Source organism: Dasypus novemcinctus, chromosome 5, assembly GCF_030445035.2.
Source record: "Dasypus novemcinctus isolate mDasNov1 chromosome 5, mDasNov1.1.hap2, whole genome shotgun sequence".
Classification (NCBI taxonomy): Eukaryota; Metazoa; Chordata; class Mammalia; order Cingulata; family Dasypodidae; genus Dasypus; species Dasypus novemcinctus.
In genome coordinates this window covers 136,757,962-136,785,763 of record NC_080677.1, presented here as the reverse complement: position 1 = coordinate 136,785,763, position 27,802 = coordinate 136,757,962, and the positions used below count along the sequence as shown (strand labels likewise).

The 27,802-nt window shown below is 40.4% G+C and overlaps 1 long non-coding RNA gene and 1 pseudogene across 2 annotated transcripts in view; both read left to right on the top strand.

Annotated features, from left to right (window-relative positions):
• The window catches only part of LOC101447103 (protein-L-isoaspartate O-methyltransferase domain-containing protein 1-like), a 54,271-nt pseudogene extending 46,684 nt beyond the window's left edge, over positions 1–7,587 (top strand).
• Positions 1–18,524, top strand: part of LOC139439051 (uncharacterized) — a 93,625-nt gene extending 75,101 nt beyond the window's left edge. Inside the window, exons 3-5 of one of the 2 annotated variants that reach the window (XR_011648909.1) lie at positions 15,427–15,618; positions 16,351–16,407; positions 18,358–18,524. This is a non-coding gene — a long non-coding RNA (uncharacterized lncRNA). The remainder of the gene's footprint in view (positions 1–15,426; positions 15,619–16,350; positions 16,408–18,357) is intronic. The other variant, XR_011648908.1, reaches the window with a different exon arrangement.
• Positions 18,525–27,802: the final 9,278 nt, after the last annotated feature.

The window sequence follows — 27,802 nt, the reverse complement described above, 5'->3', positions numbered from 1 at the left end:
TGTAAGATCTTGAAGATGTTTTCCTACATTTTCTTCTAGGCATTTTATGGCTGTTGCTTTTATATTTAGGTCCTTGATCCATTTTGAGTTAATTTTTGTAATAAGATATGAAATAGGGGTCTTCTTCTTTCTTTTGAATTTGGATATCTAGTTCTCCCAGCATCATTTGTTGAATAGAACATTCTGGCCTAGCTTGGACGACTTGACTATCTTGTCAAAAATCATTTGACTGTAGATGTGAGGGTCTATTTCTGACTTCACAGTTTCGTTCCATTGGTCAATGTGCCTGTCTTTATGCCAGTACCATGCTGTTTTTACACTGTAGCTAGGTAATATGCTTTAAAGTCAAGAAGTGAGGGTCCTCCAACATTGTTCTTTTTAAAAATCTTTTTGGTTATTTGGAACACTTACCCTTCCAAATAAATTCGATAATTGGTTTTTCCACTTCTGTGTAAAAGGCTGTTAGGATTTTTATTGGGATTGTATTGAATCTGTACTTTGGGTAGAATTGACATCTTAACTATATTTAGTCTTCCAACCCATGAACACAAATGTCCTTACATTTATTTAAGTCTTCTTCAGTTTCTTTTAGCAATGTTTTGTAGTTTTCAGAATACAGATCCTTTATGTCCTTGATTAAGTTTATTCCTAAATATTTGATTGTTTTAGTTGCTATTATAAATGAAATTTTTTTTCTGAATTCCTCCTCAGATTGCACATCAGTAGTGTATAGAAAAGCTATTAAGTTTTGTGTATTTATCTTGCATCCTGCCACTTTGCTGAACTTGTCTATTAGTTCTAGTAGCTTTGTTGGGGATTTTTCAGGAGATTCCAAATATGGGATCATATCAGCAAATAGTGAAAGTTTTACTTTTTCCTTTCCTACTCGGGTGCCTTTTATTGCTTTATCTAGCCTAATATCTCTAGCTAGCACCTCTACAACAATATTAGATAACAACTGTGACTGGGGCACCCTTGTCCTGTTCCAAATCTCAACGGAAAGCTTTCAGTCTTTCACCATTGCAAGCTATGCTCCTGTAGGTTTTTCATATATGCATTTTACCGTATTGAGAAAGCTTCCTTATATATCTATGTTTTGGAGTGTTTTTATCAAGAAAGGGTGCTGTATTTTGTCAAATGCCTTTTCTGCATCAATTGAAAGGATCATGTGATTTTTCTTCTTTAATTTATCTGTGTATTATCACACTAATTTATTTTCTTGTGTTGAATCACCCTTTTATACCTGGGATAAAACTCACTTGATCATGGTGTACAATTCTTTTAATGTGCTTTTGGATTCTGTTTGCAAGTATTTTGTTGAGGATTTTTGCATCTATATTCACTAGAGATATTGGTCTGTAATTTTCTTTTTTTGTGGTATCTTTATCTGGTTTTAGTATTAGGGTTATGTTGGCTTCATAGAATGAGGCTGGTAGCATTCTATCCTGTTCAACTTTTTGGAAAGCTTGAGCAAGATTGGTATTAGGTCATCTTTGAATGATTGGTAAAATTCAACTGTGAAGCTATCTGGTTCTGGGCTTTTCATCTTCAGGAGGTTTTTGATGACTGTTTCAATATCTTCCCTTGTGATTGGTCTGCTGAGGTCTTCTATTTCTTCTAGGGTCAGTGTAGATGGTTTGTGTGTTTCTAGGAATCTGTCCATTTCCTCTACATTGTCTAGTTTTTCAGCATACATTTCTTCATAGTATTCTCATGATTTCTTATTTCTGTGGAGTCAGTGGTAATGTCCCCCCCTCACTTCTGATATTATTTATTTGTATCTTCTCTCTTTTTCTCTTTGTCAGTTTAGCTAAGAGTTTGTCAATTTTGTTGATCTTCTCAAAGAACCAACTTTTGATTTTGTTGATTCTCTCTATTGTTTTTTGTTTATGATTTCATTTATTCTGCTCTGATCTTTACTATTTCTTTCCTTCAGATTGGCTTGGGATTATTTTGCTGTTCTTTTTTTATTTCCTCCAGGTGTGCAATCAGGTCTTCAATTTTAGCTCTTTTTTCTTTTTTAATGTAAGAATTGAGGGCTATAAATTTCTTTCTCAGCACTGCCTTTGCAGTGTACCTTAGGTTTTTTTTTTTAAGATTTACTTATTCCCCCTTAAACCCCCCACTGTCTGCTCTTCATGTCCATTCTCTGTGTCTTCTTCTGTGTCTACTTGTATTCTCATTAGGCAGCTCTGGGAACTAATCCTGAGACCTTCTGGAGTGAAAGAGAGGTGATTACTCTCTTGCACCACCTTAGCTCCCTGTTCCACTATGTCTTCTTATTTTCTCTCTTCTGTGTCTCTCATTGTGTCATCTTGCCGTGCCAGCTCTCCATGTTGGCTGGTACTCCTACATGGGATGGCTTTCCTGTGCCAGTGGCATTCCCACACAGGGCAGCACTCCTGCACGGGGCCGCATTCCTGGGTGGGCCGGCACTCTGTATGGGCCAGCTCACTGTGTTAGCCAGCTTGCCCTCACTAGGAGGCCCTGGGTATCAAACCCTGAACCTCCTATATGGTAGACAGGAGCCCACTTGGTTGAGCCATATCTGTTTCCCATTCCTTAGGTTGTTGTTTTTTTTAAAATAGTATTGTCTTTCAGTTTTATTTATTTATTTTTAAAAGATTTATTTATTTATTTAATCCCCCCACCCCCCATGACTTGTTTTGCTCTCTGCTCTTTGTGTCCATTCACTGTGTGTTCTTCTGTGTCTCCCTTTGTTGTGTCATCTCGCAGTGCCAGCTCTCTGCAGGTATGGGCCACCAGCTCTCCACAGGGCATGGGCTGTCAGCTCTCCACAGGTGTGGGCCAGCTTGCCTTCACAAGGAGGCCCTGGGACGCAAGCCCAGGGCCTCCCATTTAGTAGACGGGATCCCAATCAATTGAGCTACAGCTGCTTCTCCATCCCTTAGGTATTAATACATTGTGTTCACATTTTCATTCATCTCAAGATATTTGCTGAATTCTCTTGCAATTTCTTCTTGGCCCACTGATTAAGGGTGTATTGTTTAATCTCCACATATTTATGAATTTCCCCTTTTCCCATCCACTATTGATTGCCAGCATCATTCTGTTAATGATTAGAGATAGTGTTTTGTATGATTTCAATCTTTCTAAATTTATTGAGACTTGTCTTGTGTCCCAACATATAATCTATCCTGGAGAAGGATTCATGGGCACATGAAAAGAAAGTGTATCCTGCTGTGTAGCTTAGTAGTGCACCACTGAATGAGACCAAGAAGTTAGTCTCTTTTACACGGAACTGGTTGGGGAAAGGGGCTCTTTTTCAATGCTCATTAACCTTCTTTATAAAGTGCGTTGTTGAGGGTCCTGAAACTCAAACAGTCTTGAACTAAATCTTTCAGAAATAAGAGTTGTCTGGTCACTTCTGAAGATTTCCAGGGATTGCAAAATCTACCCTTAAGGGTGTTTAGGTTGGAAGCCATTCCCAAAGAGAGGTTACCCTGTGTTTTGTGCAATTCAGAGCACACTGGGCTAAAATAAACCTCTGAGGAGCTGTAGTAGATTCTGTGGTGTGCTGCCCAGATCCCCTCTTCAGAACTGGACCCTCGTTCTCCTCGCTGCCGGGAATGTGGGTTGCTGACAGCTCAGTGCTGAGTTCCTCTTTGGAATTGTTATCAGCTAAAGAGAGCTTCCTTGCCCAAGATTATACCCTTTTCAGAGGGGCCATGATGGGAGATTCAAAAACTGGGCCCTTTTCCCTCTGAAGGATCATGCTAACTCCAGAGCTTCCTGTATCAGTTGGCTGAAGCAGCCAGTGTAACTGCATTGCAGTTCAACTTCTCCCTCTACCTAATCCTCCTTCCCTCACGCCCTTGCAGGTGTCATTCTCAAAAGCTCTCCCTAAGAAACCCCCTCAAATCTCTGCCTCAGAGTCTGTTTCCTGAGCAGCCTGACCTAAGACAATAACATTGGGAGATAAAAGAAATACAAAGGGTATCTCAAGTGAAGTGTCAGGGAAGGGGGGCCGACTGGATGTTCCTTGAGAGCCTGCCATACCTTTAGATCATAAGTTTTTAAGAACAGGAACCATGTTGCTCTTGCTCACTGTTGTATCCCATTATCTAGTAGAAAAGCTAGTCCTTAATCAGTGTTTTTTGAAGGAATGAATGACAAAAATTAGTGAACTGATAAGAAAAGAAAAGAAGTGTATTCTGCATGAAGTTTTGGGCTTTTTTTTCTTTTAAGCTCTTTTGGATCATTCTACTTTTCTACACCTCCTTAGGAACATGGTCAAAAAACTGTTTCACATCAAGACAAGAATCCCATGAAAAGATTTTAATTAGACGTGAAGAGGCACTGTTTGTGAAGGGGAAAATATTATGGACTAGTTTTCTAAGAGAGATCATGCCATATCAATCAGAGCTCTTGCTACGATTCAGCAAATTGGACCCTGTCCCCTCAGGTTTGTGTGTCTCATGCCTGAAGAAAAGAGAAGACGGCAGTCTCTGGGGTCAGGGACCATTTCTTACCATGTTCTCTGTGTATGTGTGTGTGTGCAAGCAAGAAAATATAATCTAAGGGAAACCCTAAGCCAATGGGCTTGCATCCACACACCAAGTCAGGCGATATTCAGCAGACATTGATTAAAAATGATACTCATGGGAGGCGGACGTGGCTCAACTGGTGGGGCGTCTGCCTGCCATGGGGGAGGGTTCGATCCCCGGGGCCTCCTGACCTGTGTGGTGGGCTGGCCCACGTGCAGTGCTGCCATGTGCAAGGAATGTCATGCCATGTAGGGGCGCCCCTGCGTAGGGGTGCTCCAAGCACAAAGAGCATGCCCCACAAGGAGAGCCGCTCTGTGTGAAAAAAGCACAGCCCACCCAGGAGTGGCGCCACACACACACGGTGAACTGATGAGGCAAGATGATGTAACAAAAAAGAGACTGTAGTTTCCCAGTTTCGCTGGATAATGCAAATGGGTGCAGGGGAGCACACGGCGAGAGGACACAGAGAGCAGACAATGGGGGGGGAAGGGAGAGAAATAAATAAAATAAATCTTAAAAAAAATAGTACTCATAAAAAATTAAATATTAAAATTTAAATTTAAAAACTGATACTCATGGTGCAGGGAGCGAGCAAGTAAGCAATGATCATGATACAGGAAGGAAGTGTTGCAGTGAGGGTAGAAACCAAGTACTAGGGGAGGGCCATTGCTTGGGTGTCTCCAACCAGGCCAGAGGTGCCTGGACCTCAGTGGGCCAATGGGATCTCCTAGGGTGATTTTGTTCGGGAAGCAGAGTTCCATAAGGCAGTGCTGTCCGGTGAAAAAGGTACTGTAGTCAGGACACATGGTTTCAGCTCTGATCCTCTAGCCTGTGGGTGCTCTGGTATCTAAATCATGCAGGCCTGGGCTTAAATTCTGTCCCTTGTGCAAGCTTTAGCTTTTTAAATCTATAAAACAAGAATAATAAGAGAGGGTACAGCATAGTCTGTTTTTTTTAATTTATGTTTTTTATTTTTTATTAGAACAGTTGTAGGTTTACAAAAAAAATCATGCAGAAAGTAGAGGTTCCCACATAACCCTCCTCATACATGTGGTTTTCCTTATTATTAAGATTTTGTATTAGTGTGGTATTTTTGTTACTATTGATGAAGTAATATTATAATTATGCAATTAACTTTAGCCCAGTATTTACATTAGGGTTTACTCCTTGTGTTGTACAGTTCCATGTTCTTGTGGTAACTTACATGCAACCTAAAATTTCCCTTTTCATCCCTTTCCAAATATACAATTCAGTGGTGTTAATTACATTTACAAAGTTGTACCTCCACCGTCATCAAACGCTTATATCATCCCAAACACAAACACCAATTAAACATTAACTTACTATTTCTCTTGCTTACCCAATCCTTGGTAAGCTTTATTCTAGTTTTTGACTCTATGAATTTATATATCCTGCTTATTTTACATGAGAGAGATCACAAAATATTTGTCCTTTTGTGTCTGGCTTATTTCATTCAACATGTCTTCAAAGTACATCCATGTTGTAGCATGTATCAGAACATCACTCCTTTCTTCAGTTGAATAATATTCCATCATATCTATATGCCACATTTTGTTTATTCATTCATCTGTTGATGCACATTTGGGTGGCTTCCATCTTTTGACAATTGTGAATAATGGAGCCATAAACATGGTTGTACCAATATCTGCTCAAGCCCCTGCTTTCATTCTTTCGGATACATACCTCAGAATGGGATTGCAGGGCCATAGGATAATTCCATATTTAACTTTCTGAGGAACCGCCAAAATGTCCTCCATAGCTGCTGCACCATTTTTCATTTCCATCAACAATGAATGAACGTCCCTATTTCTCTACATTCTTTCCACCTGTTACTATTATTTTTTAATAGTAGCCATTCTAGTGGATGTGAAATGGTATCTCATGGTTTTGATTTGCATTTCCCTGATGGCTAATGATGTTGAATATCTTTTCATGTGCTTATTGGCCATTCGTGTCTCTTCTTTGGAGAAATGTATATTCAAATCATTTGCCTCTTTTTCAGTTGGGTTGTCTTTTTGCTGTTGAGTTTCAGGAGACCTTTATATATTCTGGCTACTAAACCCTGGTGGGGTGGTTCAAACGCACCTCTTTCCCCAGCCATATGGCTGTGTTTTCGTGGCGGAGGCCCAGGACCCGCAGCCTCCAGGCTCCTAGGGCTGGACTGCTGCGCTGCTTGGTGGGCCTGACAGACCAACCGACAGACTGTGGCAGATCCTTTGGGAATAAATCATGATACTGAGCTTCATTCAGATGGGTAGAACATGCCAAAGAAAAACTAGAGCACTTCATCAAAAATAGTGATAACTTTGATGAACCTGAGTTCCATAAACCTACACTTGTGGTTGTAATCACCTCCAGAGAGCATCTGACAGGCAGCAGTATGTTTGAATTTATGTGAAGCTAGAGTCCAGAAAGTCTATGAAAACGACATGAAAAATTACTAAAAGCTGGAGGCATTCTCTTCATGCCTCTAGAGGATCAATTAATACAAATTATATGAACTGGACAAAGCACTTGGGAAAATAAAGCTAGTCTTGCTGTTTCATTGCTTGTTTGAACAAGTAAGAATGATGATGGCAAACTAGATTCAGTGGGACTCCCCACAGCATCCTTTGTTTACATTTGATACATACTTAGAAACTTCATAAATGATGAAATGTGGGCCAAGGGGATTCCTCAAAGGGCTCTGCCAAAAAGGAGAAGGATGAGATTTAAACAAGGAATGAACACTTATGTGTTTGTGAGTAATCAGCTTATTTCTCAGCCTCTAGATAGTGAGGGGGATGAAAAAAATGGAAAAAGATAACAAGGAAGAGGAAGAGAAAAATTACAGTGAAGTTGTGAAGCCAGAACAACTTTCTCAAAATTGACTGAGGGACAAAATCATGAAGCTGCCTCTCCCTGAATCTTTAAAAGCTTACTCGACATATTTTAGTAAAAAATTACTTAGATCAAGGAGAAAGAATGCCTACTGATAATTCCTTTAGTCTTGAAAATGTAACAATTATTAGGAATTAAAAGAGAGAAAGAGAGAATTATTTCTTTCAGAGCAAATTGTTGTGGAAAAGGTATATTATTCTGTCTTAGTAACAAAAATGATGTATTTGGTGATTAAAAAAGAATCCCTATTAGAAAATCTATTTGTTTTTAAATCTTGTAAAATGCCCTTTTAACTCAGAGAGATTTCAAAGAGGAATGCAGCAATGGTCAAGACTTTATGTACTTTAAATTCTTTTCTGGGAAGTGGGCCTGGCCCAATGGATAGGGCGTCCACCTACCACGTGGGAGTGCCGTGGTTCAAACCCCAAGCCTCCTTGACCCATGTGGAGCTGGCCCACAGGCAGTGCTAATGTGCACAACGAGTGCCCTGCCATGCAGGGGTGTCCCCCGCATAGGGGAGTTCCATGTGCAAGGAGTGCGCCCCGTAAGGAGAGTCGCCCAGCGCGAAAAAAGTGCAGCCTGCCCAAGAATGGTGCTGCACACATGGAGAGCTGACACAACAAGATGACGCAACAAAAAGAAACACAGATTCCCGGTGCAGCTGATAAGGATAGAAGCAGTCACAGAAGAACACACAGCAGATGGACACACACAGCAGACAACTGGGGTGGGGTGGGGTGGGAAGGGGAGAGAAATTAAAATAAATAAATAAATGAATTCTTTTCTGATTTATAGTTATCAGAAGGTGAGGTTAAATATAATTTTATATGAGGTCAAATAATAGATAAGCATATATAATCTGATTTAAATTGCAGTCATGTACATTTCCTCTAGGGAAACTTTCTTATCTAATAAGGAAATCAAACATTTTGCAAACCTATTTACCTTACTTTTGTTGCATTCACTACTTCTGAGTTGCTATAGATGTATTCCAGGTACTATATGAGTGCAATCACAATAAATATATAAAATTATTTAGCTTTAAAGAAAAAAACATATCTGATACATGGTGTCCTAGTTTGAGTCTTTTGTGGACCCCAGAAAACAATGTTCTTAAGCTAACCCAATTCCTGTACATGTGAACCTATTTTATGTGGGAACTTTTGGTTGGATTCAGTTAAGGGACTTTTGATTAGATCATTTAGGGCCTTTGATCAGACTAGGTTAGTGAGGCATGACCCAGTCTGGGTCTCGGCCCACTTGCTAGAGGCTTATTTTGACTCTAGCAATGGAAGAAATTATATCATTGATGTGGAGACAGTGACCTCAGGAATTGCTGAAGGCAGGGAGATGGAAGAAGAGGTGTGATATTGGGTCATTTTCAGGACTTGAAGTTGTCCTCAATGATACTTCAGGGACAGATGCAGGACACTATACATCCTCCATAACCCACTGAATGGACTAGAAAAGAGTGTAAACTACAATGTAAACTATAATCCTTGCAGTGTAACAGTGCTCCAAAATGTACTTACCAAATGCAATGAATGTACCACACTAATGAAAGAAGTTGTTGATGTAGGAGGAATGGGGGGTGTGTGGAGTGGGGTATATGGGAACCTCTTATATTTTTTAATGTAACATTTTATGTGATCCATGTATCTTAAAAAAGAGAGAGAGAATTGAAAGCAGAAACACACAGAGAGGGAGCTGCCATTTCACCTTTCCCTATAAGAAAGGACTCTAAGATCATCTATAGCTGCAGAAAGACAAACCCCAAGAGCCTGAGAGAAAGGCCGGAGTTGGAATCAGAGGAGCAACCAGAAGCTGAAAAGATGTAGCCTGGGAAGAGAATAGAGATTGGCTATCAATTTTGCTTTGCCACATGGAAGGGGTCCAGAATCTAGCAGCTGACCTTGGTAAGACAGCATCTCTGATGATGCCTTAATTTGGACATTCAAGCCCCAAAACTGTAAACGTTTACCCCAAGTAAGTTCCCATTATAAAGATGGGAAGGCTGCCTTCTCATTCTGTTGGCTCGTTGTTTGGACAATCTTAGATAGGCTATTTTGCCTGGTCAGGAGGAACAAAGCCCTCAGTGTCATCACCTCATGTAGCAGTTTGATATAATTATGAATTCCAAAAACAGACCTTGGATTATGTTTGTAATCTGGTCTGTACCTTGATTAAATCTTGATTAGGGCTTTGATGGGGCAACATCATTAGGGCATTGATTCTCCACCCCTTGGTGGGTGGGGACTCACAGATAAAAGGCATGATAAAGGACAGTGTTGAGGGTTTTTGATGTTGGAGTTTTGATGTTGGAGCTCCGGAAGTAAGCCCATAGAAGAAAGAGAAGCAAGTCCCTGGAAGAGAGGAACGCTGAGCCCAGGAAGAAGCAAGCCCTGGGAAGAGAGGAACCCTGAACCCAGAGAGAAGGAAGACCCTAGAAGGGAGGAACCCAGGAAGCCTGAACCCTCACAGACGTCAGCAGCCATCTTGCTCCAAATAGACTTTGGTGAGGGAAGTAACTTATGCTTTATGGCCTGGTATCTGCAAGCTCCTACCCCAAATAAATACCTTTTATAAAAACCAGTTGATTTCTGGTATTTTGCATCAGCACTCCTTTGGCTGACTAATACACCTCACTAGAGGGAAGGTGGCCTCTCTAAGCTCTGCTCACCTGTTCAATCAGGAGACACCAAGGGCTGCATAAGATGGTTTAAAGATTAACTGCAAGCACAGTATCTGTTCCACAGTTCATTCTCAGGCAATGGCTAGTGTTATTATCATTGTCAGATCTGATGATTATCATGAATTACGATCAGCAAAATAATAACTTCTTTTGGCTTCCATGTCCTTGTCTGTGACATGTTGATGTAGTACCTGATGATCTCTGTTCCTTTTCTGCTCCACTGTACTCTATCTACAGCTGATCAGACCGGTTTCCTGTTACCATGGTGATGAGATTACTATGGGGATGCTGCAGTTAAAGCCAGCTTAGACCATCATTTCTGGTCTAAGCCAAGTCCCTGGAATGATTCTCTACACTTCCTGCATATATGTATGTGTACAGTTGTAGAAAAATGTCTGGAATGATACTTTGCACACTGGTATGAGTTGTTACTTCTGATGAGGAAGGGAGATGGGGAAGATGGTTCCAGGGGACTTATACTTTTCTCCCCACATATGTCTGCACTTAAATTTTCTCATTGGTACAAGGCTTGTTCAGAATGTGTGTTTGGTAAATGGCAGCTTCTATAATTATCATGGCAGAAGTCTGCTTTCACCCATAGACCATCCTGTGTACGTCCTCATGACACCTTTAATGACCAGACCACACCTTAAGACCCTCAGTGTGTGCTCCAAAGGGAGGCTTTCAAATGTTAGAGTACCCAAACATCCTTGGAGTCAGTTAAATTACAGAAGAACCAATACCTCAAGTGATGTAGCCCCGACAGCTAAAGTTTTAAAAAGCTGCATGTGCAAGTCTCACGTGTTATTGCTCCAGATAGGAAGCCTTTCAGAAGCACCTGATGCTGACCTCACTGGCTTACACTTCCTGCCTTATTTGCAAGGCCTCATCTTCTTGCTGAAAGATCTGCCCAGCTGAGTTGCCCAGTTTCTTTAGGCCAGGGGTTCTTAACAAGGTGTCTGTGAGCTTGAATTGAAATTTAAAAAAACAAAACAAAACCACCAGTGCTCTTGTTGGGAAGGTGTTGGTACAGGTGTGCTAGATTTATTAAATAATACACAGTATAGTGTGGACTTAGTAAGGGGTCTGTGGTTTTCACCTGACTGGTAAAGGGGTCTGTGGAACAAAAAAGTATAAGAACCCTTACTTCAGACTTTTTAATAAGGCACACTTCTACCTCCTTCATTTAGAAAAAAAATATTAAGGTAGTAAATTAATAAATCTCATTGTGAACAATTCAAACAATACAGACATACATGTGGAAAAAAATGAAAGTCCTTCTTCATCACCTTTACCCATCTGTTCTCCTCTGTAGAAATAACCACCATGAACTATGTGCAGGTTATCCTACCAGATATTTTCTATGAAGATACATCATGTATATGCTCCATATGGAGCATGAAAGAAAGAGAACAACCAAAAATAACTCCTAGGTGTTTGATCTGAGCAATTGGCTAAATAGTGGTGCTTTTACAAATAGAGATGCATTAAGTATATTTGTTCCCATGTTTTTAGACAAATGGGCTAATAAATTTGTACAATAGATTCTCATTTGTAGGAAGAGCATAGGACCAGAAGTGTTCATATTTAAGATAGAAAGATATTGCAAAACTGCCTTCCTCAGAGCCATTGTACTAATTTAGATTCCCACCAACATCCCTGATAATAGTAGCTATTAGCACTCTTTTAAAACTTTGTTAATATAATTTGTATTCACTGATATTAGTGAGGCCAAGTAGCTTTTCCAAATTTATTGGTCAAAGGTTTTATTTTTTTCTTCTGGGAATTGCCTGTTCATATCTTTTGCACATTTTTGTTTTGGATCTTTTTTTAATTAATTTATAGATGCTCATTTTATATTGGGAATATTAATTCTTACCTCAAGTTTATAATTTGCTTCCTCTAGAGGGTTTTAACTTTTGCAGTTTTGTAGTTTATGTTTGGTTCTTCAATCAATCTGGAATTGATTTTTGTGCATGGTGTGAAGTCAGTCTCTAATTTTTCACCCCAAATTGAGAGTCAGTATGTTCAAACCCATTTACTGAAATGGCCCATTCCCACCCCAGCCCCCACTATCGGAAACCACCTACCACTCTTTGCTCAGGTGGTAGTATGTTCTCTATCCTCCTTCTTCTCCTCCCTTCAGTGCCTTCCTGTCTCCACTTTTCCTTTAAATGAGGCTTATCTTACATCCTTTGTGAAGAAAACTTTTCTGTATTCCCCAGTCCTCATGGGTCTCTCCTTGCTCTGATTCCTCATGGTAAGAACAGATCTTCTGTGCCATATAATGTAGAATTTAGCTCTCTACAGCTTATATGTTCCCCATTCAATAAGCTAGTAAACTCCCAGAAGGTGGGGCCCAGATGTTATACTCACAGTAGGGTGTAACCTTTATGCTGCTTAGTATATAAGTGTTTATTGATGGAATATTTTTTCTCGTAGAGTAAAAATGGTTTTTCATAGTCAAGGATATCAGAGAAAGAGATAAGGAACCTGACTTTGAGAAACGAGCTGCTGAAGGGTGGTCCTGGGCCCTTTGCATTAGAATAATCCAGGGTGTTCATTAAAAATGCAGATTCTTGGATATACCAGTCAGGGTCAACCAGAGAAACAGAACCAGTGGATGATATCTATTAAGGGATTTATTGCAAAGAGTTGGCTTATGTGATTATGGGGACTTGCAAGGCAAGTCTGAAATCCATAGGGTAGGAGGTCAGGAAGGACAGGTTGGGATGCTCAGGCGTGGGCTGAAGCTGCTGTCCGTAGGCAGACTTTCTTCTTCTGCGAAGCTTCAGCTCTGCTTTTCAAGATTTTATTGGATGGAATTAAGCACACATAGATTATGAAGGATGCTCTTCCTTATTTAAAATCAACTGAGTATGGACATTAATCACTACCAAACTCTTCACAGCTACACCTAGATTAGTGTTTGAATAACTGGGGACTATAGCCTAGCCAAGTTGACACATAAAACTAACCATCACATTGGACCACATCTCAGATCAAATAAATCAAAACCTCTTGGGATGGGGCCCAGGAGTCTGGGTTTTATTGGCCTGAGTCGGAAAAGTAGGATTGGTTGAACTCATAGCTGCCAAAGAACGACGTGGTTGAACAGAGATGAATGGATGCTCAAACCTTTAGCGCACTGCGTGGATATTCTTACCCTCATTCTTCATTATCTCATCCCTTAGATGTTCCACAGTTGCAACCCAGGGAGTATCTAAGGTATGGCCATGAATGAGATCATGAAGACAGTAATACGGATCCCCACAATAACTCCTGTTTTCTGTGGGGTTTCAGGGCAGAGACAAACCATGCAGCCAGGAAATGAAAGAGTCTCACCTATGGGCTTTTAAAGTTAAAATCTGCATTACTTTAGTTCTTCATTTATTCTATTGAAATAATAATAATTTTTAAAAAACCCAAACTTAAAAAGAACCTCACTAGTACCTGATGGTCAACTACAGTTTCCACATTCAATTTCAATCTATAAATGAATTAACTAAAAGCAGCAGCCCCTGGAGAAAAAGAAACAATTCCAATGCAATAAAGATATAACTAAATCAATCTTAACAATACAAGTCTGGGTAAGCACAGCTGGAGAGAGTGCGAGGGCCTGGATGCAGCTTTTGGCTGAACATCGTCCATGGTGATGCATGTTCTCTCTTCAGGGGATAGTCACAGCTGGGTTAAGTCTTCCCAGTCTCACAGGGGAACCCAGACCTTTGTGTCCTGGAGACTCCAGATGAATATCCCAAAGCAAAATTCAGTTACCTTGTTTAGCCTTCACAATAATCACATTGGGTCAGTATTATTATCTCCCATATTGTGAATAAGAAAATTGCTACTTATAGCCATTACCCGTTGGAGAAAAACAGCGTTCACTGGGACACAGAGACTGATTGATCACAAGCAGAAAATTAATTTATTGAGAGGCTCTCCCAACAGAGGGGGTCTGAAGAGAGACTTCGGCCCACTGGTGGAAGGTGCAGATGTGAATTTATACAGTACATCAACAGGCGGGGAAATGTTAGTTCACGGGGAGGGTGTTAGGGTCCAGAGTACAGCCTTGGGCCAATAAAGGGCTGTAAAAGTGAATTCTCTTTGTGTATGACTTAGGGATGGTGGGCTAGGAAGTTAGGGTTTCTTGGAATGCAGGAGGGTTTAATGACCGGGAAGGGATGAGGGTCCTTATCTGCTCAATTCCCATGATGATATGGCTCATTCTTGGGGGGAGAGATGCTGTCTTCCACACATAGGCAGCTTGCTCAGTCGATCGGAATGGAGCCACAGCCTTATGACCTGGTAATCATCCCAAACCTCTAACATTACCTTAATATGTTTCTTAATCATTCCGGTCTAATTTGAGACTGAGAATCTCCAAGTGTGGGTTTGGAAAGCATAAACCAGGCTTTCTCAGCCTCAGCACTGTTGACATTTTGGATCTGGTCATTCTTTTTTGTGGGACCTGGTTTGTGCATTGTAGGATATTTAGCACATCCCTGGCCTCTATCCAATAGATGCCAGAAGCACCCCTTCACCCCCAGTTGTGACAATCAAAAAGATGTCTCCAGACATTGTCAAATGTTCCCTGAAGTAAAAATTGACCCAGTTGAGACTCACTGGCATAAAGCAATGGGTCTGTGTCTAACAAGGCAGTGGAAGTCTCACCTGGAGCAGGAAGTCAGGGATGAGTCGTTGGGAAGGCTTTCACCTAACACTCTTATAGCAGGTTAAGTCTTGGCCCCCAAAATATGTGTCTACTTGGAACCAGTGAATGTGACTATATTTGGAAGATGGGTCTTTGCAGATGTAATTAAGTTAGAAATCTCGAGGTGAGATCATCTAGGATTAGGGTGGGCCCTAAACACAATAAGTGTCCTCAGAAGAGAAGAGAAGCTAGGAGAGACACATAGAACAGATTCTGTCACTGAGCCCCTAGAAGAATCCAACCCGGCTGACACCTTAGGATCGGATTTCTAGCCTCCAGCACTGTGGGAGAATAAATTTCCGTTGATTTAAGCCACTCTGTTTGTGTTAATTTTTATAGCAGCCCTAAAAAGCAAATACATCCTCCAACCCCACACAGCTTTAACTGGAGGTGGGGGAGTGGTGGGGTGGGGGCGGTGGGGGTGAATGGGGACCTCATATTTTTTGAATGTAATATTTTTTTAAAAAGTGAATAAGTTGAGTAGAATTTGGAAAAAAAAAAAGAATTATGCAGACTAAAAGAGATAAGAAAATTGTGTAAAATGGTAACAACAGGTGAAGCTAGGTGAAGCATATTTGGGTGTTCATTGTATTTCTTTCAATTTTATACAGGCATGGAAATAAATGTGTCAGAAAAAAAAAAAAAAGAAGAAGCTTTATATGTGAATAGCTGAGGTCACAACCTTTTCCCACAACAGCTTTTCACAGAAAGGAGGAAGAACAGCTCAGCCTGCTCCAAGGCTACCCACTGGCCTAAGGTTGAGAAAGGACCTGGGGACATTTGCAGGAGTTCAGAAAATAAGGGTAAGGTCTTTATCAGTAAGCTTCAGTGACTTCAGGCTCTTGTCAAGGGCCTGTTATCCTGCTCTGGGTAAAAATGGGACTTGAAGTAGACCTCGTGACTTCCGAGATAGGAGCTCAGCCTATGTAACTGGCATTTTTACTCCAGCTTTATCTAATGTGGGGCGAGGAAATAGGAGCTGTGGTATACTCCAGGGAAAAGCAGATCTGGGAAATACTGATCTTGGAAAAAATTACTGACAGAAGAACCATTAACCCAGTCAGTATCAATCTGTGTGTCCTTGTGTAAGTAGGTCCACCTCTCTGAGCCTCAATGTCCTCATCTATAAAACGGGTTGACATATGATGGTCTCTAAGATCCTGTGTCTCTCTACTTTTCTATCCTTTCCTTCCCGATTTTCCCCTACAGTGGTAATGTGGTCCTGGAAAGGTAGGCGGGATATTTTGTCTGCTTACTCCTCAGCAAGAAGGGAGAATTGAGGCAGACTCTACTGTTAACATTGGAGAGTGTCCATCTATCCAAGGCACTATCACCATCTTGTTGGGTGACAGACAACAAAAATAAAAAAGCCTCAATTACTTAATTTGTTTTTTTAATCACAGCTTCCTCTTCCCTAAAAAGGCGATAGTAAGCCCAGCTCTATCCATTCCCAGGTTTTTCTAACTGATCAAATAAGTGAAAATGGTATAAGGGTATAACAGAAACTGTCCTTCTCTTTGACCTCTTTCCTGCAGACCACTTGACTGCATGAGAAAGAAGCAAGGCTGTGAAAATGAAACAGTGAAAGAAGAGTGAGTACCTTTCACCTGATGTTTGTAAACACAACTGGATTAAAGTAGTCCTGGTCCAAGAGGGTAAGAAATGCTGAGCTGACCCCACTGAGAGACAGGGACAATCCCAGATCAAAATGGTCTGGTATTTACACCTACACCCAGTCTGTCATGATCATCAAGATGGGAACCCAGGGTGGCAGACTTGGCCCAGTGGTTAGGGCGTCCGTCTACCACATGGGAGGTCCGCAGTTCAAACCCTGGGCCTCCTTGACCCGTGTGGAGCTGACCCATGCGCAGTGCTGATGCGCGCACGGAGTGCCCCCCATGCAGGGGTGTCCCCGCGTAGGGGAGCCCCACGTGCAAGGAGTGCACCCCATCAGGAGAGCTGCCCAGCGCAAAAGAAACTGCAGCCTGCCCAGGAATGGTGCTGCGCACACAGAGAGCTGGCACAACAAGATGACGCAACAAAAAGAAACAGATTCCCATGCCACTGACAACAACAGAAGTGGACAAAGAAGACGCAGCAAATAGACACTGAGAACAGACAACTGGGGTGGGGCGGGGCAGGGAGGGGAGGAAAATAAATAAATCTTTTAAAAAATCCTTCAAAAAAAAGAGATGGGAACCCGCAATAGCACTGAAGGGTGGCGTCAGGCAGATGGCCCAAGTGTGTTTATCAGATCCACCCATTAGTACTTGTGAAACCTACATGAGTCACAAAACCTCTCTGGGCCTCATTTTCTCACTTGTAAAATGGGGATTAAAATAATAATAGTTACAAATATTGGATTGCTGTAAGATTAAGTAAGATAGTGTATGTGACGCACTTAGCCTAGTGCCTGGTAGCTTTATTTCACCCTTGTCATTCCTTATCTTGTGTTTTAAGAAGGAATCCCTTTTTCCTTGATTAGGTTAGATAATCTGACATTTTTTGATGAACCAGCTTTTGAATTTACTCATAAGTTCCACTTATTATTTATTCAGAAGTTATTTATTATATAGCATTAATTTTTTCCTGCTATTATCTTTATTGGTTCTTTTTCTGCTTTCTTTCGGTTTATATTTTTCTTTTTCCACCTTTTCAAGTAAGATGATTAATTAATTGAATTTCTTTTTTATTGATCTAAAATATTCAAGACTGAGCATTCTTTATTTGTGTTCTGTAAATTCTAGTATTTATTGTTTTCATTATTGGTTTTTTAAAGAAATTTTGTAATTTCATTTTGATTTTCCTTTGACTCAAAAGTTGATTAATAGGAAATAAAATTTCTAAGTGAAGGTTGATTTTTTTCTGATTTTGTTACTAATTTCTAGTTTTGTTGCAGTATGATTAAAAAATAGTGTCTGCATTAGTTTTCCTTTTTGGAATTCATTGAAGCTACTTTTGAGGTTTATTATTTGACCAATTTTTGTGATTGTTCCATGGTCACTTGAAAAAATAGGATAGTCTTCATTTTAAGGATTCAGGGCTTTGTATATATCCTCAGATAATGCTTTATCAATTATGTCATTTAGGTCTTTTATATCCTTATTTATTTTCGTACATTTGTTCTGACTTATGTTGAGAGAATGAAGTCAGATACTACAAATGACTTCTGCTGCCAGCTGAGCTGGAGTAAGCCTACTGCAGTCTATCTGTCCCACTAATTTATAACTAGAAACTCTGGACAGAATAAGACAAGCAGCTGCCTGAATTCTCTAAAAAGTAAACAAAGGCAAAAGGATTGGAGGCTAATGTTCAAAATTAGTTAGTGAAACTTAATGGTGGTGAACTTTGCATATTTTTCCTCTTTTATCACTTGGCTTTGACCTGAAGGTGGTTTGAATCTCTGAACTGTGCAGTCTGGAAGACAAAATCTCTGGAAGAAACCCCATTTCTATCCAGAATACCAGAAAACCACTCCTACATGCTGGAGAGTTTGGGGGAGAATGTCCATTATTGCTTCTCTTTTCTAACCTTGCCCCAAGGCCTGTCCCAGTTGAGGAGCTGCGTGCTATGGTGATAGAGGTGATGACAGCCCAGGTACCCAACACTCTGACCAGAGGAACTGGAAAAGGAGCCCTTGTTGAAAGGTGTGTAGGGAAGGCTTGTTTATTTTCTCCCTCTTCTTTCTTGCCACTTTGCCCAAAATGTGTCTCCAATCACATGGAAATACATAGGAGCACAAAAGACTTAAATTCTGAGAAACATTTCTTTTTCTGGACCCAAGAACTGGGAAAAGAAGTCCCAGTTGTCCACAGAGTGTGGGGGTAATCCCTGTTAATTTTTCCCTTTTGTATTTTGCCATTTCACCCTAAGGTAGCCTCAGCCACATGGAACTGCATGACAGTGTAGGAGCTAAAACTCTAACATAACTCCAACTTTCTGGCAAACAGAACCTGGAAAGGGGGCACTTGGAGACAGAAAGTATGGGGAAAATCCCAGAGAAAGCGATTCTCCAATTCTGTGCACGAGCCAACAATGTCCTAGGTTCGCTCTGAAGCTGTGTATACAAGGAACAGGCTCAAAGAAGATTAGCAAAGACTTTGAGAACTGAACTATGATATAAACCATTAATGAAGTCCCAGACTAACAGCTTGAGTGGTGCATGTGCAAGGAAGACTAAAACAGAATAACAAAGGCTTAGAAAACTGAATTGATATTGGAACCCCTGCCCACAGAAGGTGAGCAGAACTTGCAATCTAAACTTAACTGGGTTGATTGTCTGTTCCAACAACGACAACAAATTCAACATTCTCCAAGGAATTTTAACAGGATCCAGAGTCTTGTTCTATTGAATAAGAGAATATTCAAAATGTCGAGGATGCAATCCAAAATTACTTGACATACAAAGATTAAGATTAATTTGGCCAATTTTCAAGGGAAAGATAATCAGCAGACACCAACCTTGAGATGATCCAGAAATTAGATGATCAACACCAAAGACTTTAAAGTAGCTTTTATGACTAGGTTCAACAATGTATAGGTAAACGGTTTTGAAATGCATGGAAAAATAAACTTCTCAGAGAAAAGTAGAAACTATATAAAATAACCAAATGGAAATTTTAGAGCTGAAAAATACAGTATTGTCAGGAGACCATTTTACGTGGGTCTTCCATGCTTCTTTGCATCTTGAAAGCAAGGAACCAGCTTTTATCCTTTTAAGAACATTTATATAATGAAGAACCTTTGGCAATAGAGATAGCGTTTCCTTCCTGAAGAAAAGGCAGGTTTGAAGGTTTGCATACAGTCTTAGGATTTCAATAGTATCTCTCTCCAGAGCAAAGGGCCAGTATATTTACTTTCCATTATAAATGATTCAGAGATTTTCTCTTTTAATTCAACCCATTGCATGTGCAGTTTTCAAATCGCCTTTCTGGCATTGCATTTTGGGAAATGGCACTCAAAGAACTGGTGAAAAAATTATGTTATTCTGGCTATGGCTATTGTGTAACAAATAAATAGCCCTTTGTTTCTCACCAAGAAGTCTTGTTTCTTCTACCAGCATATATGAAACTATGGCAAGCTAATCTCAGACCCTACACAGTTCTTGACAAATATCTGAAATTACAAAAATAATCACGGGATGGGCCCAATAGCAGAATGGAGATGTCAGAGGAGTCAGTGAGCCTGATGATGGATCAACAGAAACTATACAATCTGCAAAACAGAGAGAAAGAAAGACTGAAAAAAGGGAACAGAGCTTGAAGGATTTATGGGACAATATGAAAAGGCCTAACATTCATGCTATTAGTGTCCCAAAAGAGGAGTGTTTTAGTTTTACAAAGGCTGCTGGTAGCAATATATCAGAAATGTGTTGGCTTTTATAATGGGGACTTATTAGGTTGAAACCTTTTAGCAGAGATGCTGTCTCACCAAAGGCTGGCTGCTGGTGGTCCTGAACTCCTGACATATGGCATGGATATATCTGCTTGTCTGGGTCTCTGCCTTCTCCTCCAGAACTAGTTTCTCCCTGAGCTCAGCTGTGAGCAATCAGACATATGGCTCATCTCTTCCCTTTTCTCTGGGCCTCCTCTCTTTGCACCTCACAGGGGCTCTTTCCTGGCCTCTGTGCTCCACTGATTACAGCCTCTGGCCCCCAGGACCTCTCTCTTAGCCTCTCAGGGTTTCTCTGTTTCTGCTACCTTTTTCTGTGTGTCTGCTGCTTTCAGTCCTTCATTTTTAAAGGACTCCAGCAAGAGGACCAAGATCCACCCTGCACCAAGCCTCATTGAAGTAATCCATTAAAGGCCTTCCAACTGACTCCAATACAATCAAAAGGTCCTATACCCACAGTAATGGAATAGCCCAAGGGACATGATTTTCTGGGATCCACCCAGCTGTGCTCAGACCATCACAAGTGGTAAGACTGATGCAGAAACTTTTTTTCCTTTTATTCATTTTTAAAAAAAATATTACATTCAACTAATATGAGGTCCCCATTCACCCCTACCGCCCCCACCCCACCACTCCCCTCACAGCAACACTCTCCCCCATCATCATGACACATCCATTGCATTTGGTGAGTACATCTCTGGGCATCACTGCACTTCATGGTCAATGGTCCACATCATAGCCCATACTCTCCCACGTTCCATCCAGTGGGCCATGGGAGGATCTACAATATCCGGTAATTGTCCCTGCAGCACTACCCAGGGAAACACCAAGTCTCGAAAATGCCTCCACATCTGATCTCCTCCTCCCATTCCCCGCACCCAGCAGCCACCATGGCCACTTTTTCCACACCAATGCCACGTTTTCTCGATTACTAACCGCAATAGTTCATAGAATATCGGTAAGTCCACTCTAACCCTTACTGTATTCCTCCTTCCTGTGGACCTTGGATTGGTTGTGTCCATTCCACCTCTATGACAAGAGGGGACTTAGATTTCACATGGATACTGGATGCAATCCTCCTGCTTTCAGTTGTAGGCACTCTAGGCTCCATGGTGTGGTGGTTGACATTCTTCAACTCCATGTTAGCTGAGTGGGGTAAGTCCAATAAATCAGAGTGTAGGAGCTGAAGTCTGTTGAGGCTCAGGGCCTGGCTATCATATTGTCAATCCAGAGATTCCAATCCTCTAGATATATCTTAAACCCCAGCACCAACTACAATTCCAGTAAAGTAACAGGAAAGGCTTGTGAAAAGAGCTCACATCTGAGTCCAGCTCCATCATGCAGAAACACCAACTCCAAAGAAGGGCCAACTGACATGGCAGTGAGCTCCATCTGCCTTGGCCATAAAGCCTGTGGGTCTCTTTAGCCCTCAAAAGAACCAAAACCTGGGGATGTATCTACTTTATCTGTCTCTGAGACTCTGCTCAGGTGTGCATAAGCGCAATCCTTCTGACAACCTCCAGACTCTTTTTTAGAGGCTCATGGCCATATAAACTCATTTGTCCTTTCCATTTCCCACTTAATTTAGGTCAAAAAGCATTTTTAACTCCTGTTATTATATGTAGACAGGGATATTCTGCTGGTCCGCGTTGAACCTTTAATTCAAGGTCATTTTCTAGTTGCGTCATCAGTTGGTACTTGGTAGTGATCCCTCGGTGCCAGGGAGGCTCATCCCCGGGTGTCATGTCCCACGCTGGGGGGAAGGCATTGCATTTACATGCTGAGTTTGGCTTTGAGACTGGCCACATTTGAGTAAGAAACTTAATTGAAAAAATAATGGATGTAAATTTCCCAAATTTGGTGAAAAACATAAATTTATGAAGGTCAGCAAACACCAAACAAGATAAACTCAAAAGAAATCATACATCAGAATCAAACTGATGAAAACCAAAAATAAAGAAAAAATGGAAAGTAGCCAGAGAAAAATGATGCATGATATCAGGGAACGACAATTTGAATGATTGTAGATTTCTTATCAGTAATTACGAAGGCAAGCAGACAGGAGAAATGCTCTAAAAATGTTGAGAGAAAAAAACTGTCAACCCAGAGTTGTATATCCTGAAAAAGAAATCCTTCAGAGATATAACGTCATTCTCAGATTAAGGGAAACTGAGATAATTTATCAATAGTAGACCTTCTCTAAATGAATGTCCCATGATGATGAAGGAGTTGTTGTTATGGGAGGCGTGGGGTGAGGGGAGTGGGGGGTGTATGAGGACCTCATATTTTTTTAATGTAATATTAAAAAATAAATAAAGACCAAAAAAAACCCAAAATGTTCAAAGATGTTCTATAGGATGAAGGGAAATGATACAGACAGACACTTGGAACTTCAGGGATGAAATTATAGCACCATAAGTGGTAAAGATCTGGCTAAATATAATAAATACATTAGAATAATTTTCTTCTGTTAAATTCTTTAAAATATGTGTGAATATGAAGAAAATATAACATTTTCTGAGTTTATTAATGGTAAAGGGAATTATATGGTTGTAAGAATCCTACAGTTGAAAAGGTAAAATATTAACTCTAAGTAGACTGTTAAATGTTAGGTATGTGTATTGTAACCTCCAAAGAAACAACTATTATTTATTAATAATAAAATAAAACAATAGATTAATTAAAATGGAGTGCTAAAAATAATAATAAAATCACCAAAGAAAGGCAAGAAAAGGGGACCAGGATTACAGAAAACAGAGGGAACAAACAGAAAATCTCCTATAAAAAGTATGCTTCTGCCCAATTTCCTAGTATCTTCTGTAATTTCTGCTTTTCAAAAGCTTCCTTTACAGTATTTAGTATATAGTATTCACAGTTGTTATATCTTTCTTATAAATTTTAATGCTAAAGGGTTCAAATTATCTTTGTTTTATTTCCTTCAAAGTTTTTAGCTATAAAATGATCTTGTCTTATATTAACAATACAATGACCTTTTCTCCTTCTCCTTCTCTTCTCTTCCAGTTCCTTTATACATGAATATTGACCAAAAAGTGTTATCTTTCTTAGTATTTTTCAATTTTTTAACTTTTGTAGCATTAAATGTACCTATTCTTCTTTTAATTGATTTTCTGGCTTTAAATTTTATCTTGTGACTCACAGCCATTATGATGAAGAATCAGAGAGCATTATTTTATGTTGTGTCCTATTTCTCCTTTCTTCTTTGGATATTTGTTGGCTATATGGTTTCTGCATTGTCAAAGCACAAAACATTCATACTCTAATCTTTCACCATCACTTTCTTCCTTTCTTTTCGGCTGAGCTATGCAATTAAATATATTCAATGCTCATTGCTAGTGCTTTTGGTCAAGTTTTCCCACTTACATCTAGGTTGACTAATGTTCATCTTCTAGTAGCTTCCTCAAGAAAGATTCATAACTGAAAAATATTCCCTGAAGCACTTGCATATTCAAACAATTTGTCTGTAACCTTGACACATAAAAGACAGATAGAATAGAAAATTTCTAGTTCATACTTTCTTACTTTGAATATATATATTTTTAAAATCTGCTTTATTCTATATTCTGCTGGTAAATGTAGGGAAGAAGTCTGATACTTATCTAATTTTCTTTCCCTTATGAATGACTTGACTTTTTTTGACTGGATGCTTAAAAGAGTTTTCCTTTGTATTTATTTATTTATTTTTTTAAAAAGATTTATTTATTTATTTAATTCCCCCCTCCTCCCCCAGTTGTCTGTTCTCTGTGTCTATTTGCTGCCTCTTGTTTCTTTGTCTGCTTCTATTGTCATCAGTGGCACGGGAAGTGTGGGCGGCGCCATTCCTGGGCAGGCTGCACTTTCTTTCGCGCTGGGTGGCTCTCCTTACGGGGCACACTCCTTGCGCATGGGGCTCCCCTATGCGGGGGGCACCCCTGTGTGGCAGGGCACTCCTTGCACGCATCAGCACTGCGCATGGGCCAGCTCCACACGGGTCAGGGAGGCCCGGGGGTTTGAACCGCAGACCTCCCATGTGGTAGACGGATGCCTAACCACTGGGCCAAGTCCGTTACCCCTCCTTTGTATTTAAACACCATTAATTTTACTAGGCTATGTCTTGGTGTTGACCATCTGGCCAATTTTTCTTCTTATATATACATTCAATATAGTTTTTTAATTTCAGAAAAATTTATTGAACGATGTCTTAAATAGTTGAGCTAGTCTATTTTAATTTTCTTCCTGAGGAACTCTGATTATGTATATGTTGGCTCTCTTTTGCTGTCTCCTCTAGTTATCATTTTTATCTTTTGCTGTCATCCATATCTACTATTTCCTTCTTTTACTTCTTTATCGGTTTCATTTTTTCTACTTTTCTCATCTCTACCCTTGTGTTCCTACCATATTATTACTCCCTTTACACCCTGTAATTTAGTCAGCATGTAAAAAATTGTTTTGTCTTATTTTTCTTTCTGTAATTGTAACACTTCTTTTTAAAATATTTATCTCTTGTTTGGTTATCTCTTTCCTGAGTTCTTACATTTCTGCTTTGTGTCTTTTTTCATAGTTGCTTTGTATCAGTAATTTTTAAAAAACTTGTGTTGGAATACTAGGCTACCATTCTCATTGACTTTGTGGTATTGTTTTTATGGGGCATTTTTATTATTTGTAGTAAAATCAATTTTTTTCATAGTTTTCTCACAGGATTTTTTTCTAATCTTACAGTGAATGCTGAGTGGTTTTTTTTTTTCTTCCAGTTTTAAAATTCATATTAGAATGAGGTGGGTTTTCCTGGGTTCAAAACAAGAGGTTCCTGTACAAGTAGGGAAGTGCTAAGGTAGCTTGCTAAGAGTAACTCAGGGGCTCCCTCTTCTGTTCCTTAATTGTTGATCTCCTCAATTTCCATGAGGAGATATATGAAGATTCAAAACTAAGTTGCCAATCTGTGATCCAAAACCTCCCGAAAATTTAAGCCCAATATAATGTCAGGATCCCTTACTAGCATAATGGGATAAGGCGATGGGTTTAAAGGTCAAGTACAGAATACGTGTTGACTTGGAAAAATTCTACATCCTATCTTTTTCTTTTTTTATTTCCTATTTATTGAGCTTCTCTTCACAAGAGCCCTAGACCACAGCAGTTCATATATACAATATACAGTACTCCCACACATCCACCATAGAACCTTTTCCCTTTCACAGTGATATTCTTATAACTTATTCATATCATATTTACTTAAAGAGATGTACAGACTCTGAGACAATAGCTTTCAAACAAGGCAACATCCGCGCTTTCATTGTGGTCCATACTTTAGGATATACAGTTTTCTTAATTTTTAGTTATCCTATGTTTTACATTATGGTTTACATTATTAGTCTGTCATCCCCTATATGTTTATGGTGTAATATTACATGTTTTATATCCATCCCTGTGCACTCTCATGAAACTCCTCTCTTACCCCACCTTTACTTTGCTTCCACACATTTAACATCCATTTTCCCATCCCCTTGGTGCCCACAGTGACAGCCAACCTCTATTTCCCAAGGAGCCACATCCAGAGATACTTGCAACAGTGTTCAGGGCCCAACTTGCTCAACTGCCCCAATGCCCTGGGAGCCACCCTTTCTCTCAAGAGATATGGTTCCCTCTATTTGATGGCATTAGTCCTCCCCAGGATGTAGGTCCACCCCCACTCTCACTTCAGCAGTGGCGGTGGAGGAATACTGGTATAGGACACTATTGACAGGTGATATATGGCTGACAGGGAGCTATACAGGGCATAAGTCCAGGGTGCACGATAATGTTTGGATATACTCATAGTGGCAACAATTAAAAACTAAAGCTGGGGGGGCACTGGGTTCCTGGCCGGGGGTGCTCTGTCGTGGCCCCTAGGGGAGCAGCGGCAGTCCCCCAGGTGCAGCGGTAAGGAACAGGAAGGAATGAAGGTCTAACAGTGAGAGCATGATACTAATGACTATGCTTGTGAGCCTATATGCCTGAAATAAGAACAAGGCCTAGAGCAGCACTGTGCCCGGGAATTTCCTCCTGACAGCTTCATGTTACTCAAATGTGGCCAGTCTCGAAGCCAAACTCAGTATGTAAATGTAATGCATTCCCCCCAGCATGGGACATGACACCCGGGGATGAGCCTCCCTGGCACTGAGGGATCACTACCAAGTACCAACTGATGATGCAACTGGAAAAGGACCTTGAATTGAAGGTTCAATGCGGATCAGCAGAATATCCCTGTCTACATATAATAACATGACTTTAAAATGCTGTTTGACCTAATGTAAGGGGGAAATGGAAAGGAGAAATGAGTTTATAGGGCTATGAGTCTCTAAAAAAGAGTCTGGAGGCTGTCAGAAGGATTGCCCTTAAGCACAACTGAGCAGAGTCTAAGAGACAGATAAAGTAGATACAACCCCAGGTATTGGTTCCTTTGAGGGCTAAAGAGACCCACAGGTTCTATGGTCATGGCAGATGGGGTTCACTGCCATATCAGATGGCCCTTCTTTGGAGCTGGTGTTTCTGCGTGATGGAGTTGGACTCAGATGGGATCTCTCTGCACAAGACTTTCATGCTACTTTACTGGAATTGTAGTTGGTGTTGGGGTTTAAGATATATTTAGGGGATCTGAATCTCTGGACTGACAATATGATAACCAGGCCCTGAGCCGCAACAGACTTCAGCTCCTACAATCTGATTTATTGGACTCAACCCACTCAGCTAAGATGGAGTTGAAGAAGGACAACCACCACACCATGGAGTCTAGAGGGCCTACAACTGAAAGCAAGAGGATTGCATCCAGTATCCATGTGGAATCTGAGCCTCCTCTTGACATAGAGGTGCAACGGACACAACCAATCCAAGGTCCACAGAGAAAAGGTGGCATTGGAGTGGGAAAAGTGGACATGGTGGCTGAGGGGTATGGGGAATGGCAGGAAGAGATGAGAGGTGGAGGCGCCTTTGGGACTTAGAGTTGCTCTGGATGGTGCTTCAGGGGCAATCACCGGACATTGTAAATCCTCCCAGGGCCAACTGGATGGAATCTGGGAGAGTATGGGCCATGATGTGGACCATGGACCATGAGAGATGCCCAGAGATGTACTTACCAAATGCAATGGATGTGTCTTGATGATGGGAGTGAGGGTTGCTGGGGGGGGGGGAGTGGTAGGGTGGGGGTGGTAGGGTTGAATGGGACCTCATATTTTTTTAATGTAATATTTTTACAAAATCAATTAAAAAAAAAAAAAGAAAAAACAAAACAAAACTAAGTTGCCAAAAACAAACAAACAAAACAAAACAAAACAAAAAACTAAGTTGCCATCATATTTCCAACAGAACTGGAAGTCTTGTTCATTAAATCTGAACATTGTCCTGTATTTGCTTCAGTTCTTTTTCTGCTGCTGCCTTTTCCACTGCTTCTGTTTTTGTCTGTTTCTGCTTCTTTCAGAAATGAGACACTTCAGATATACTTGAGTCCTTCCACTCTCATTCCAGTTACAGACTTTTTTAAAAATTAATTGGTTAGGTTCCAAGATCTTTTCCAACTAGACTGGCAAGAAATAGAACTTGAGTCATTCTTGGAGGTCGTCAGGGATT